Consider the following 15,540-nt stretch of genomic DNA (forward strand, 5'->3'; position numbering starts at 1 on the left):
TTGCGAACATAACATTTTAAAATTAATGACTGCGAACAGAGAATGTTAAAAATAAATATTTGCGTATATGTAAAAATATTTAAATTAGAAAATCCAACTCATTGACTAAACATTTTTCGTTCTCGCCGAATATAGAATATCTTACAACAAACAAAAATTATTTGAATATTAGTATTTATGTAAACGGACAATATCATTCAAAGTTTGCACATCGTAATATTTCTTCCAGACTTGGTTTAAGTTCGAAGATGGGGGAATATCGGTCCACTCCTTCTGGTATCTTCCACACAAATGGTCAAAATGTTGCTAAAAGTTAGTTTTGAAATTACCAAACCTAGATCAAGTTCGAATATGAGACCCATGGGTCGACTCCTCCCCACATATGGGCAAATTTTTTCAATATTTATAAATCCAAAATCAGTCGAATGGAACAACCGATTTTAACCAAACTTTGCACAACCTATTGCATTTACCAAGCATAGATCAAATCCGAATATAGGACTATTTGGCCCACTCTTTCTGTTACCTCCGCCACAAACTGTAATATTCTCTAATCTAAATAAATTCAATATGAGGCGAAATGAATGTCCGTTTTGAACCAAGCATTGCACATTCTTTTATCGTTACCATGTCTTGATCAAGTCCGAAAGTCAAGTGCAAGGTTCCAATTTTTGTAAGTAAATACATCGAACGAATGCAACAGTTATCTATAATAAATTATGTATACTGGATTAATGGAAATATATTCATAAAGGGTTTTAGTAACATGCCATGGGTAAAATTGAGAAAATCCCATTAACACATTTAAGGGGACCCCCGATTCTGGGGGTCAAAAATTTTTTTGACTTAATTCGAATTTACACTAATTCTAGTATGTCCCAACAAAATTTCAAGTGTAAATCTCAAGAACTCTTGAGGATATAGCCGATTTATTGTGTCAGCATCAAGTGACGGCTAAAGGGCTTCTCAAACTTTAAACGCGTTTTTCTCTTTTGCGAATGGCGGGCACGATAACCCAAAAACTAATAACCCAATCGATTCTAAATTTTTACATGTTTCTCTGTGAGTGTATAGCTATCGTATGAACTAGGATAAAGCCAATCGGTGAAGATCTTCCTTTTTTAAATTTTTAACTTGGGTTTTGGAAAAAAATCGGCGATTTTCCAAAAATATTTTTTCAAAGGTCCGCCATTTTGTTAATTTTAGAGCGAATTCAATAATCCTAGTTCATACGAGAGCCAGACATGTGCTCTTTCTAACACCGTTGGAATTTTCGGATTCCGATGTTCCAGTGAGGAGTTATCATGCCCGCCATCAAAAATAAGGACATCTCTTTAATTACAAAAAACAACAACAAAAAATTTTTGTAAATTATTTTTCTTCCTTTTTAAGTCTTCAAATATATATGTACAAAGTTACAAACGTTAACAAGCATTGGTATTGATTTACCAGCCCATTGAAAATTTTGAAAAATTAAAATCGAGAATGGTGTGGGGTTCCCTTAAAAGTCAATTTTTTCGTTTTGGAAACTCTACCTAAAATCTTGTGAGCAACTATTTTGTAGAATATTGTGAGGACGAGAAATCCGGCTCAAATAAATTAATAGAACAGAATAAATTAGAAGGACGGAAAATATGTAATCTCAACTAAATCAAGGCATCTCCGAAAATTGACTTATGGCAAATTTTTCATTCTGGTGTCTTCATATTTCCAAATGGTTTTTCATCCCAAATAGGAGTTATCCACCTCCAGTCCAGAATCTCGATTTGATCTCTCAGTATAATCAGTGAACAAGAGGGGTCAACAAAAATTTGATTGATTCAAGTTTAGAAAAATTAAATCACCATTTAGAATGTTTGCTTTTTCGTACAGTGTCGTAATAAGTGTCCCTGAAATCCACATATACAGGGTGAGGTAAAAAACTGCAAATTTTTATTGAATGAAAGCAAAAATGTCGGAAATAGCGTCAAATTTTAGAATCAGTTTAGATTTTTTCGAATTGGTCACCTTTGGCGTGAATTATGGCCTTCAAACGGCCAATTAAACCATCACACGCTACCCGATTGTTGCTCTGCGGTATTTTGGTCCATTCCCGCGAAGCGCTTGCTTGAGGTGATCGACACTTTGATATTTTTAGTGCCAACCTAACTTTCCAAAATACTCCAGACACAATAGTCCAACGGATTGGTATCAGGAGATGTTGGTGACCATTGTGCACTGGAAATGAAGCGAGGAACCCCATTTTGTAACCATTCATGGGTGGCGCGTCCACCATCGCACTCAGGATGGTCCTGTTGGAATGTCCAAGGTCTGCGGCCAAAATGTTTACGTGCCCAACGCTTCAATACACCCTACAGAATATTTTGCGATATTATTCAGCATTTATTCTGATTATATTCGCTTAATACGAGCGAAGAGCTACCATCGGTTGTTATGGCGGCCCACACCATCACCATGATCGGCACTTGAGTTTTGGTGGCCAACGGAAGGTTCACATTTTCAGCTGACCTCTTTGACAAGTAAACACGATCATTTTGTTTGTTTACAAACTGTTGGACAACGAATGTTTTCTCATCGAAGAAAAACAAATTTGGCAGTTCACCACTTTGCTCTTTAGCTCTTTTCAGTCTATTTTCTTTCTGTTCCATCACGAATAACTTTTTTCTGGAAAATTCTTACCAAAATGCTTTTGTTCGCTTGTAAACAATATAATGAGCTGTCACTGGATAATTTTTAACAGCTTTCGGACAAGTGGCTTAGATATGACAGCAGTCTGAAGTTGGTTGCAGTTTTTTTCATCTTACCCTGTATTTAATCGTTGCCAAAAATGTGACTTCTAACCCATAATGCGACATTCTAGACTCAATACGGTATGATATGAAAAATTACGTCTCAATCGAACAAACGCAGGTTCTTTGGGAACCATATGTAATTCTGAACCGATTTCAAAATTATTTGAACAAACTTTGTGAATTCGGAGCACCGTACTACAAAAAATCTAATAAAATTACATATTTTGAATAAAAACTAAAATAGGTGCGTAGGTGGAGCTATATAAAAAACTTGGACCTATATGGACAATTTTCCCCAAAAATGTGTTCCACCGTCCAATATCCTGGAATGCTATACTACAGTCATTACAATGGGGAATGTGACAAACGGCTTCAAAATATAGAAAATGGGTCGATACCGCTATGAGGGAGCTCTACCGGAACGTACGCCGATATAGAGAATTCGACAACCCATGAGGAGCTCAAAAAATATTAAATAACTAGTGAGCGGAGCAGTATGGTCGGACTGGGCCGACCAACATCCGCGAAGATCTAACATTTTGTGTGGTTCTAGATGTCAAGAAATATTACTAATATTCAGTATTCTACTTATTTGTCCAGACTCTCTTCACCTTGGGTTGTGTTCGGCTTTCAATTATAGATCGACTCGAAAAAACACAAAAAAATTAAGTTTTCGGTCCACTTTATCCCAAAATTATTATCGGATTATAGCGATCAGCGCTATATTTTCGCCCTCTAGTATGGTAATGGGTTACTAAATAATATCTGAATACGTAAGCACCTGTAAATATTTAAGTGTAACTTCCACATCCGAGTACATTCGACAATATAATTGGTATCAATTTAAAGGTCAACCACTCATCTTGGATATACTATCAAATTGTCGGGTCTATGTACTTCAAGAGTAAATATATACGGTATAGAATACACATTTTGTAATTTTTCACACAAAAGTCAGGGTCCATTTGACCCGCTAAATACTGATCAATCTTTATCAAAACAGGCATGCTTTTTCTTCTGCCCGATCTCTATATAAAATTTATGGTTTATTTCATCCCCTAAAAAGGGGTCTTCATTGGCCAGAAACGGTCCTACATGCAAAATATGGTGAAGATTACAAATTATAATGGACTGACGGACGGACGGAAGGACACATATGCATAGATCGACTCAGCAAGCCAATATATGACTATCGGTATACTTAAAGGTGGGTCTAAGACCAATATTTCGCGGCGTTACGTTGGGGCTGCACAAAACAACATAGTTGTGTAGGGTATAATTACAGCTAATTAGGTTACGATACGTGGCTAAAAGCCTCAACATACCCAATATTGGGGTTTACATGTATATAGGAGCTGCCCTAAAAGTGGAGCAAAAAACCCCATTTTCAATACCAAACGTATATGTTCAAAACTACAAATATCTATCTTAAATATTGCGAAAATTTTATTCCGAACAAAAATATGTACACGTTATGGGGTCTCCGGTGAATATTTCGAGGTGTTAAAAACCGAAAGACAAATTTGATATTCACTCCAGGGTATAAAATATTTAATTAACAAATTGTTATTGACGAATCCAAATCTTCTAATATTTAGAGAATTTGAAAAGGGACACGTTTTACGTTGTTATTTTCTATAAAAAATTAATGGTTTTAACATTCTTAAATATTTTATATTTCTTTGAATCCTTTTCATACTCCTCGTTTTATTTTTCTTCGTTTCCCCCATTACTGGGCAAATAATATTTTGTTTAATGAATCCTTTCACACCCAGAGATTAGAACAAAGAATGTGTGAAGAGGAGAAATGTTAAGGATACTAACAATAAATAAGACAAGCAGATGTCCTGTGGCAATTTCGAAACACACACAAACACATACACTCTTACATATTATAGTTTATGTAATTGTTATATCATTTCCTTGTGTCTATGATAAGTTACGGTTTCTTCGGGCTTACATTTGTAACTGTCAGTGTGTCTGTGGGTTGTGTGAGTGTGTGTATGTTTACCTCTCGGGTGTGTGTGTATATTTCAATCTAAGTTGTCATTTCTAAACATGGCTAATTTGCAACATTTTCTTTGTCGTATTTTGGCAGTGGCTGTTGTTGTTGTCATTTTTGTTATTATGTCAAGTATGGGTTAATTGGGCATCTTGTATAACAGACGAATATAACCATTCGTGATGATGGATATCAGCAGCAGGAGGATGATATAAAATGTATATATATATATATATATATATATATATATTTGTATGAGATATTCCAGTTTAAAGAAGATTTTACAGTTATGTGCAGTCAATATGGATGCATTACGATTTGTTCGCAAGTATTCAAAATGAAACCACAAGGGATTTCTGGAGTTCTCTAATTTTTACTTTGGAAGAAATTTATTCAGAACAATACACGGAAATTACTCATATTACTTACTCTTAACAATAGTGTCTGTTCTTCTAGGCACACACACACACAGTCATACATCCCTACATATACAGGATGTCATTGTTTAGATAGGTAAACATTTTCATCATCTATTGTTTGTTGGGAAAATACAAAGAAATGGGAATATACTTGACATTGTATCATGCCCATAATACAAATCCCCCACACACACACACACGTACATACATCTGCATCCACCTCTACATAAGACCAACTTAACCCCAAAGACCAATCTGTTCACAAAAATCTTTTGTGAAAACGGTTTTCATTGCGATAACCGAATAATCTCTTGCATGGCCAAGGAAATGAACTGTAAAAGCGGAAAATTTGATTGTAACTTAAATGATTGAATATTTCCGCTGAACGTACAAACTTGCAAATTTCCGCTTTAGGACACTAACTTGCATGTGCACGTGCCAGCCAGCCAGTCAATCATACAGTGAGAAATATCAATTATAGCAACTATGTGTGATATGAAATGGGTCAATAAATTGATTTAGTGAATGTAGGTGGTGGGTAAATGTTGTGTAAGGTGTTACATGTTATATTTGGCAATTATTTGGATTTTTATTCCAATTTTCAGAAAAAAATATATTTGGCAATTATTTTTTTTCTTTTACGAAAATAAATAAATAACAAGTGAAAAAGCTTTCAGTTCGGCCAGGCTAGAAATACCATAAATATGCTGACAAGTGCCAGAAATGAAAATATAGGGAACATACCAAAAAGTGGACCTATACCGACATTTGTACAAACCGATTATGTAAACCATAATACAAATTTCAGCAATTTTTAATAGATATTTATACCCTCAACTATATGGCTAATGAGGGTGTATACATTTTTGTACAGTGACAATGTGCTTAATCGAAGTATTGGTTCTAGAGTCAAGAATCTAGACCAAGGGTTGCCAACATATACATATGCATTTGTTTGGTCACACAGACACAAAGTGTGCGAGAGTAACTTTCGCTCTCTCGACAAACTTCGTCTGCAATAATACATTGCTACGATCAAAATCATAAAAACGAGCGACAACACAACCACCTTCATCAACAGCTCAAACGAGACTGATTGGTGGTTGTTTACGATCGCGCTTTCTGTGCATATACGACTACAAAATAACAAATTGCAGCAAATTCGGTTGAAAAACCCGCTCAAGAACCCCAAAATACCGAAAAATTGGGGTTACCCTTAAATGGGGCTACCAGAAAAAGTGGACCTACATTTATAATTTTTTGTGGAGACATTTACTATCCAATAAGAACCCAGTTTAGCAAATTTCAGCGAATTTGGCTGAAAATGCGTTCTAGAAAGCCAAAATACCGAAAATTGGGGGGTACCCTTATATGGGAGCTATGCTTAAACGTGGACCGATAAAGTCCATCTTCCAACTTGACCTGCCTGCAGACAAAAGACCACTCTATGAAAAATTTTGGCGATCTATCCCAATTCATTTAGTGATTACAACAGACAGACAGACGGACGTACATAGCTATATCGTCATAGAATTTTACGCTGATCAAGAATATATATACTTTATAGGCTCGGAAATGATTATGTCGATGAGTTACAAACGGAAAAACAAAATTAATATACCCTCCATACTATGGTGGAGGGTATAAAAACAGTGAGAGGGGCAGTATAGTCGGATACCCTACATAACTACCACTGAACTCCAAATTTCTGCGAATCTATATTCCAAGACTGGATAATATTTTGCAACATCTTGACCCATTAGAGGTTAACAGCTGTTCTTTCTTATCCTGGCATATTATCCGAAGTGTCATTGCATATGTTGAGTATTGTACCCAATATTCGGCAATTTGGGGAAGTTGGGCACGTTTTACAACCGATGTGGCTGCAATTTGGATTTTTCGATTGGCACTGCGTTGCATGTCTAACTACCAAAACATTTTTTTTTTATAATTACAGACATATTATTCAATCATCATGCGTCCTTAGTATGTTTCAACAGACCTTCAGGTCTTAGTTCAACCTGAGAGTGTGTAGTTTGGTAATTCGGAATAAGATCGGTTTTAGTCATAAAATTAATTTTCCGATTTTTGCGTTTATTCTGGAACTTATATGAAATCATTATGGCGAACATTCTAGAATATAGAATATTCTGACCTGCTGTAACCCCGTTTTAAATGAGTTTTTAATCATTTCTGTAAAAGGGAACCGAAGAGACCCCTTCAAAGTCGAATGAGTGTTAACGTATTAAACACAATTATTCCTCGTATTTATATCAGTAATACTGCCACGAACACCATACACCTAAAATGTAACGATTTTCAGAAATCTTAATCCGAATATTTTCAAAAAATTCTAGGCTTCTTTGAGAAATTTTTCCGATATTTATCCTTCTCTATGATATGATCTTCTTGTGATCTTTGAACTTACTATGATAATACCTTCTAGGCTTCTTGAGAATACCTTCTAGGCTTTTTGAGAATACTCTTCTAGGCATCCATAAGAAAATCGTCTGATCTTATATGGTAAATACACAGTTTATTACCACCGATCCATACAGTCTTTTATAAGTAAACGTGTATGGTATACGATGCGAATGACGTGTGCTATGTTTCGTGAAAATCGGTTCAGATTTAGATTTCGATCCATCCATATAAAGTCTTGAAGACCTACTGGTTTTCTATGAGAGTATATTCTAGACTACTTTTTCAGAAAATATCTCCCAACTTCCTACACAAGTTTGCTTAGTCTTCTCATCGCCTGTGAGCGGATACTTCCTAGGAAATTCCAAAATAAAGCGCAAATTCACTTCTATACTGCAAAGTTTTGAATTTTTTACCATATACATACTCCATACAGTTTGGCGTACGAGCATGTGCTGTGTATTTTACAGTGACTTAAATAATCAATTGCAAAGAAAAAACGTTCGGACGGTTTGATTTTTGAACTCTCCATCATAAAGTGAAAATTCAACATATCTATGTTGAGCTTTGTCATGGAGAAAACCTACAGATGTCGAGGTGGGAAAATTGAGCTAGGCCCAGAACATACCGAAAATTACGCGAGACCTCTGTAGAGGGGCTATATAGAAAATGGACTTATATAGAAAAATTGACTTATATAAAAGCATTTCTGGAATCATATTAGGTTGGGGAAAAAGAAATCCATTATTTTTGTATGAACTATAGGACTTTATTGAACATGCTTCGGAATGTCCGATTTGCACTGTTTTGTTGTTTGATTAGTTGACATATTAATGATAAGATATTCATAATGCCTCTCTTATAGAAGTCCTGCTATCTATTTGCAAAAAACCCTAGTAGTCGATTTTCACAATCCTCCCTAGATACCAATTTTTATACCCTTCACCACTATGTGGTACAGGGTATTATGTCTTTGTGCATATGTTTGTAACAGGCAAAATGAAACGAGATAGATACATTGTTCCTTTTGCAATTTGGATTTTTCGATTTATGCATTGCTCTGCGTCTGTCTGTCCATCTTAAATTACCAAAACATTTTTTTATAATTACAGAAATATTCACATCATTCATTTGCGTCCCTCTTGAAATTGTAAAAAATCCCAGTAGATATAACCATATAGTGTGTTGTTTGGTAATTAGCTTTCTATGTGCACGGAAGATCGGTTTTACTGAACTAACCCTAGAATGATGTGTGCTATGTTTCGTGAAAATCGGTTCAGATTTAGATATAGCTCCCATTTATATTTTCGTCCGATTTTATGTAGATGATCTTCAAAGTCCTTATATATATTTCGATTTGCACGAAATTAGGTACAACATACTGAATTGAGTCTGGAGTAATGTGTGCTAACTTTCGTGAAAATCGGTTCATATTTAGATATAGCATCCATATATATATTTTTGTCCGATTTAAGGGGACCCCCCCCCCATTCTCGGGATCAAATTTTTTTGACATAATTCGAATCTACACTAATTCAAGTGAATATCTCAAGAACTCTTGAAGATATAGCCGATTTATTGTGTCAGCATCAAGTGACGGCTAAAGGGCTTCTCAAACTTTAAACGCGTTTTTCTCTAAACGAATGGCGGGCACGATGACTCAAAAAATAATAACCCAATCGATTCCAAATTTTTACACGTTTCTCTGTAAGTGTATAGCTATCGTATGAACTAGGATAAAGCTAATCGGTGAAGATCTTCCTTATTTTTTAACTTAGTTTTTGGTCAAAAATCGGCGATTTTCCAAAAATATTTTTTCAAAGGTCCGCCATTTTGTTAATTTTAGAGCGAAGTCAATAATCCTAGTTCATACGAGAGCCAGACATGTACTCTTTCTAACACCGTTGGAATTTTCGGATTCCGATGTTCCAGTGAGGAGTTATCATGCCCGCCATCAAAAATAAGGACTTTTCTTTAGTTACAAAAAACAACAACACAAATTGTTTTTAAATTATTTTTCTTCTCTTTTACATCTTCAAATATATATATGCAAAGTTACATACCTTAACAAGCGTTGGTATTGATTTACCAGCCCTTTGAAAATCTTGAAAAATGAACATCGAGAATGGGTGGGGTTCCCTTAATGTAAATGGTGCACAAAGTCCCTATATATCTTTCGATTTTACACAGGGTACTAAATTAGGAGTAGAATGATGTGTGCTTTGTTTCGTGAAAATCAGTTCAGATTTAGATATAGCCCTATATATATTTCGTCCGATTTAATGCAAATGGTGCACCAAAGTCCGAATATATTTTTTGATTCGCTCGAAATTTGTCATACCACGAAATTTTGCACATCGTATCAAATTGAGACTTGAATGATCAGACTTGACTATTGGGGTTTGTTGAAATTGGCGCAGATGCAGCCATAGCTTCCATATGTATTTCGAACGGGTCTCTGGTTGAGATTAAATGTTTAACAGTGCGGCGTACCGAATAACGTTTATTAATTTGCTATAAATCATTTTCCATAAATGTGTCCCATGGTACGCAGACGACAAATCTGCAAATGAAATCTGCCCGAATGAAATTAAATTCATCATATGTTCCTTTGAGGGAACATTGACATACAATTATAAGGATACATATGTACAATATACTCAAGTGGTGAAGGGTATCATATAGTCGGCCCAGTCCGACTTTACTGTTTTCCTTACTGGTTTTTAGATTGTGCAGAATGATTTTTGGGGGTAGAAATAAAAAGTACGTATAAAAGCAAATTTGGAAATGGTAAAATTTTGAGTTAAGGGCGGACCTAATAAAAACTTACTTTTCTTGGTTCATAATATATTCAGTACGAGATTTCATGCCCACAACTAAGCTTCCCACCCTTAGCGCCATTTTAATAAATAGTGAAATCTATCTTAAATATAGCTTGTATAGGAATTTGTTTACGATGTCTAGAGACTTTCTGCGAAGAATACCACCATATTGCAGATATTGAATTTTTCTAAACCTTCATCATCCAATCATTTTTTTTTTCTAAAGAATATTTAATAAATATTTTCAACACAATATTATTTCTTTTTATTTTCTCCTACCACCATGTGTAAAATGAAAGAGGAAGAATAACAAGACCTTTTGCTTACCACAATAATTTCCATATGCAACTGATGATGGCGCTGTGATGTGTAGTTGTTGCTTTTGCCATGGCTTTACTGCATTGAGCAAATCTCAAGTGAACTATAAAATTCAAAGCATCATGATCATGGTTTAACACATCTGACAGAGGGGATTTTACATGATGGATTTATTGAGCTATTTTGTGCCAGGGCTTAACATGTTGCCCCAGTGTAAAAAACAGACACAGACACACACACGAACACACAGAGAAGCACATATGAACAAACATATGTATGTATGTGTATTGGACACTCCGTTAACATATGTTCTATATATTGGGGCCACAGCGAAACGAAAACAAACTAAAAGAAAAACATATTTTTCACAACAACTGAGAGAGAGCTGAAGTAGCGATGTTTGTGCACACCAAACTCTGTAAAATATTCATGATTTGCTCTTGTGTAGGTGAAGCGGGTTGTGTGTGTGTGTGAGTATGTGCGAAATGCATGCATGGACTTATGGGGTAAATGTTGTTTCATCCATCTTGGTGTGATTGGTGTGAGAAATATAAAGGAACGAACGAAACCATGGAGATGAGGGGGGAAATCTTAAATAATATAGACAAATAAGCTTATGCTACGATAAAAACAAAGCATGCCAACAAAACGCCGAACCCAACAGACACATGTCTTCCAACGACTGCCACTAGTATTATGGTAACATCCTTGGAAGGAAAATATCTTTCAATGCTGCACGATAGACGAGACAAGCACGCTTCAAGTGCTAATCATAAAATCAGTCTGTAATCTATGCTTTGTGTGTAAACTTTTCATACATAGTATGGATAATGGGAAAACGTTCCGCACCCAAATCCGAGTGTGTGTGTATGTGTGCGTATGTTTGATAATAACAATATCGAACATATTGTGAGGACATGATGGCGTATGGCTACTATGAATACACATAATTGGCCATGCATTCATCATACGCACCCTTTAAACATGAACACAACGACCAGGCTAGACGAGTGAGAGAAAACTGTCCGACCATTTTTTCCCATTTTCAATATTTTTGTATTTAATTCCTTTATTGGTGATTATGTTGTCGAACAAGTTGTTGAAAATAAGAGCATTACAACGTATTAAATATTAGTGCTGAAATTTGCATAGATTTAAAACTTCTATAATACTCTCTAAGTGTAATACTCTTAAATGTTAATTTTGTATTGGCCTTTAGTTTGTAGAGATTCGGCATTTACTAAAAATTATAATTATAAATGCAAATCTGTACAGTAATAGAAATTTAAAAGGTCGGAGTTATCTGGGGGCATCAAGTAATCTAAAAATCTGTTAAGGATTTACGTTTAAGGATAATGAAATTTTATTGGGAAAACATATTCAAACAGGACAAAACAAAAGTAAGTTAATTTAACTTCGAGGAGTGCCAAGTTTTAAAACTTAAAATGACGGGGACTGGACCAATGCATCACGTACATAACACATAAAAATAATTACAAAACTTAGAAATGAAAATCAACGATATTTAAAAACCAGTGAGCAGTATAGTGGAACGGGGCCGACCGTATGACAACTACAAAACTATCACGAAAATCTAGCTTTCTGTGGTTCTATAGTTTGCAATATTTGGACTATCTTCAACGATTATAGTCAACAGCTCTACTTCTGATTCTGGCATATTTTCTATATTTACGCCATGAAATAAAATTTTTGTCACTTTAGGTTTTGGTAGATTTGAACCTTGAGGTATTGACCGATCATCATCTAAAGAGCCGTTCTAATCATTTGATCAGATCCCCTTCACAGTGGAAAATATGTGATGTTCTGCATATAAAATGACATTTAGAGCGACTAGAAAATCTGACAAAAATAACTTTAATCTCAACATCACCAAAAATTATAGCCGTGTCTACTAACGCATAGACACCTTTAAATAATTATGTATAGCTCCCGCATCCGTGTACATACAACAATATAATTGGCATCAGTTTAAAGATCAACCACTTCTCTTCGATATACTATCAACTTATCGGGTATTTGTCCTTCAGAAGTAAATATATGCGCCATAGAATATACATTTTCTTATTTTTCACACGAAAATCTGGGCCATTTAACCCGCTAAATATTGACCGATATTCATCAAAATAGCCATGCTTATTCTATGTTCAAATCCCTTTCTCTGTGTAAATTGATATTCGGATCATATTGACCGATCTTCATCAAAACAGCCGTGCTTATTCTTTCGATTTGTTCGAAATTCAGCACAGCGTACTGAATTGAATCTAGAAAGATGTGTGTTGAATTTCGTAAAAATCGGTTCAGATTTAGATGTAGCTCCCATATATCAAGAATATATATATATATATATGTTCGTCTGATTTTATGTAAATGATGCACCAATGTCTCTATGTATCTTTCCATTTGCACGAAATTTGGATTTATAAGTATATGAAGAACTCAAAATGTGACCGAATGCACAAAACATACTGAAGTAAGTGTAACCTAACATGTGACAAGTTTCGATGAAATAGGTTTAGATTTCGATATTTTGCTTTAAATTTATTTCCATAATTTTGTCCCATTGTAAGAAGCAACTCTAACTGACCAAGATTTAGTAGAATGACATGTTAAATTTTTTGTTAATGTGTTAATCCTTCCAAAATGTGACGTCTGTTAGGATTCCATCTGTTGAATATACCCAAAGTGGTGAAGGGTATCATATAGTCGGCCCCGTCCGACTATACTACTTTCCTTACTGGTTTCCTTTTCCGAGTCGATCGGAATAGATGATGTTTTGTGCAGAGAATTGTGGGAGTAGTAGTATGTTCAGATTTCAATCGTAAATATTCAGGTATATATCCAAATAAAATTTTTTTTCGATCAAGAATATATATGTATAAAAATATAAAACATTTAGGTAAATATATGTGCTTAAAACAGAGCACACAATTCATTACGTCCATATAAAACTCTGAAGGAAGAAAAAAAAAATTCTGCATCCATAACAATGCATCGGACAAAAGTTTACAATTATGCTTGTCATCGAAAGGAAATAGGTTTTTGCAATATATGTATGTGTGTGTGTCCGTATTCTCTTTTACATTTACAAGAAGCACACAATAACCCCAGAATGAGGTAGCATTTACCTATACCTCATACAAACACGCATAAACCCCCTCAAACATAAATCCTCAACACACATATGATCTACCACAATTAGACCCAATTTCCGGTCAATTGGCAAATATGGCAGAGCTAGACAAAAAAAAAAGAACGTTCTGTGAAATTTGCCATTATTGTGAAATGTTGCTTGAAAGGATTCTCTGTGTATACAACACACTCACATACGCCTCCACACATAAACTACACAGATGACCAAGTGATATACTTATTGCCCAACTGTTGGTAGGTTAGTTGGTTTGTTTTGCTGTTTTTTCTAGGTTTGTATGTCGGTGTGCTTTATAATCGTCCAATGGTTATCTGAAACGAGAAAAAAAAGTTTACCAAAAGCAAACAATTGGAGTTGTGAAATATTTTTTCTTGTTTGTTTGTATGTTGAAATGATTCGAGTGAGATTGAAAGGATAATGTGTCCCAGTTTGTAGATAATTCAAATGCTATCTAATGGTTTGTGGTGAAAATAGTTCACAAGTACATACTAGAATAAAATATTAGAATTATGTGTAAATATGTGATGTATTAAATAAAGAAAAAAATATTTTATTTAAAATATATAAAGCAAATAAATTGTCGATAATGTGGGGAGGTAGCCTTATAAGAATTTCTGTAGTATATGTAAATATTATTTCATTTTAATATTATAAGATATAACATTAAATAATGTTGTTGAATATACTTGAATATAATGTTGAATATACTAGAAGATAAGATGACTAGTTTCTAAATATTGAAAGCAAAGTGACATGAGGTGGATATTCTAAGTACTTAAAATCGATTGAGGCGTTGCAAATACCGAAAATTATGCTTTATTTTGTATGATGCTATGTCGAAACATAAACATATAATGAAACCATTAAGGAAAGTTCAAAAGTCGGACGGGGCCGACTATATGACACCATTCACCACTTTGGGTACCAATATAAAATTTATGAAAAATTGAATGCCAATCATCGACCAAAATATGTAAAAGATCTATATATAAATAGACACTGTGTGCTATCCAAAATTTATCTCGACACAAAATTCAATACATCCAATACTTGGCATGCATCAATCTAGAACTAATTCAGTACTCTGTGTAAAATTTTGTTTCAATCGGACAAACATCTATAGTATGGTGCACCATTGTGCATATGTTTATAACAGGCAAAAGGAAAAATATATGTGAATAGCTATATCGATTTATGCAATCTGTAGATATTATATTGTACACAAAACAGGTCACATTTATATATAAGATGAAATTTGGCACAAGTCACTTATTTGGCCCAAGGACGAACCCTATTGAATTTGGGAAAAATCCATTTAGATATAGCTCCCATATATAGTTTCGTCCGATTTAAGGTAAATGAGGCACCAAAGTCCCTATATAGGGTATTATGTCTTTGTGCATATGTTTGTAACAGGCAAAAGGAAACGAGATAGACACATGGTTCCTAATTCAATACTATGTAGCAAAATTTTCTTTACCGGAGAATTATATTGTACACAAAGTACAGGTCACATTTATAATCCGACTAAGATGAAATTTGGCACAAGTCACTTATTTGGCCCAAGGACGAACCCTATTGAAATTGGGAAAAATCG

The sequence above is a fragment of the Musca vetustissima genome, unplaced genomic scaffold, assembly GCF_032173495.1.
Source record: "Musca vetustissima isolate MV318-11 ecotype Yass unplaced genomic scaffold, APGP_CSIRO_Mvet_v1 utg64406, whole genome shotgun sequence".
In the NCBI taxonomy this organism is placed as follows: domain Eukaryota; kingdom Metazoa; phylum Arthropoda; class Insecta; order Diptera; family Muscidae; genus Musca; species Musca vetustissima.